Genomic DNA, 1,492 nt, shown 5'->3' with positions numbered 1-1,492 from the left:
GCACGCGTGTTGTGTGTTTGTGTGTGCTGTGTGTGTGTCTATACATGTGTGTTCTATATACCTGTGTGTCGTCGATACATGTGTGTTCTATATAGTTGTGTGTCGTTTATACATGTGTGTTTTATATACCTGTGTGTCGTCTATATACATGTGTGTCCTATATAGTTGTGTGTCGTCTATACCTGTGTGTCGTCATACATGTGTCGTCGTCTAGTCATGTATGTTCTATATAGTTGTGTGTCGTGCGTACTTGTGTGTCGTTTCTACCTGTGTGTCCCATGTGTATACATGTGTATCGTATATTCCTGTGTGTCGTACATTTTTGTGTGTCGTGTATGCCTGAGTGTCCTAGTCACATGTGTGTTCTATATACCTAGCTGTGTGTCGTATATAACTGTGTGTCGTACATACCTCTGTGTCGTGTATACCTATGTGACGTATACACCTGTGTGTCCTAGTAACATGTGCGTTCTATATAACTGTGTGTTTTAGTTACCTGTGTGCCTTGTATGCTACTCTTTGCTAGCTTAGTGCTATATACAATTGTTTACACACATGCCCTGCCTGCCCTAGCTGTGTGCCAGCCATTATTAACGCAAGCAGTGAAACAACATGCATGTAGTCGCAGTGAGTGCATGTAGTCGCATAAGTAACAGCGGCGTGATTTGATGGCATATAGTACAGTTGTCATGTGCGTGCACAAGCGAGCGCCTATCAACCTTCTTTTGTCAACGATAATTGTATGGTAGCCCAATTAACTACTCGGCAATGTTGCGTGCGCATTCACTGTTAAGAAGCCGTCGTGTGTAAATTGCAAAGAGAGAGAGAGGGCGCGCTCAAGACGGTGGTTAACTGAGAGAAGGGAGCGTAAGAACGAGAGAGCAAAAAAGAGGAAATGTGTGCGGGAGAGGGGAGATGCAGCAAGAGAGGGAAAGAGAGAACGTGGTGAGCAAGGAGCGCGACACAGTGCGAGCAAAAGAGAGAGAGAGAGAGAGAGAGAGAGAGAGAGAGTGCAAAAGAAAGCAAAGAAAAAAATAAAAAAGAACAAAAAAAACAAAAGAAAGTCAGAGACAACTAGAGAGAAAGAGAAAAGAGAGAAGGAGGGATAGAGAGATAACGAAACACAGAGCGAGATAGCGGACGAGGAAAAGATTGACGATTTTGCTGCCAGATTGCGGCAGGGAGCTAGGCTCCTGTTCTAATTTTCCGGCTAACAACGAGCAGGCTGCTGCGCGGATATTTGTCTTACAGATCGTCGCTGCGCAGGCAAACACCGGTGGCCATGGAGTGACGTCGACTTATTTCGGACGGCCATGACGTCGTATTTACTTGCAATTCCGAAATGCGTTTTTCCATGGTATGATATGAGGATAGACTAAGCCGATATATATTATATATCAACATATATATATACCCACACACACACACACACACACACACACACACACACACACACACACACACACACACACACACACACACACACACACAC

This window comes from Priapulus caudatus, unplaced genomic scaffold, assembly GCF_000485595.1.
Source record: "Priapulus caudatus unplaced genomic scaffold, Priapulus_caudatus-5.0.1 Scaffold283, whole genome shotgun sequence".
Lineage (NCBI taxonomy): Eukaryota > Metazoa > Priapulida > Priapulimorpha > Priapulimorphida > Priapulidae > Priapulus > Priapulus caudatus.
Note: the sequence above shows the minus strand (reverse complement) of the source record.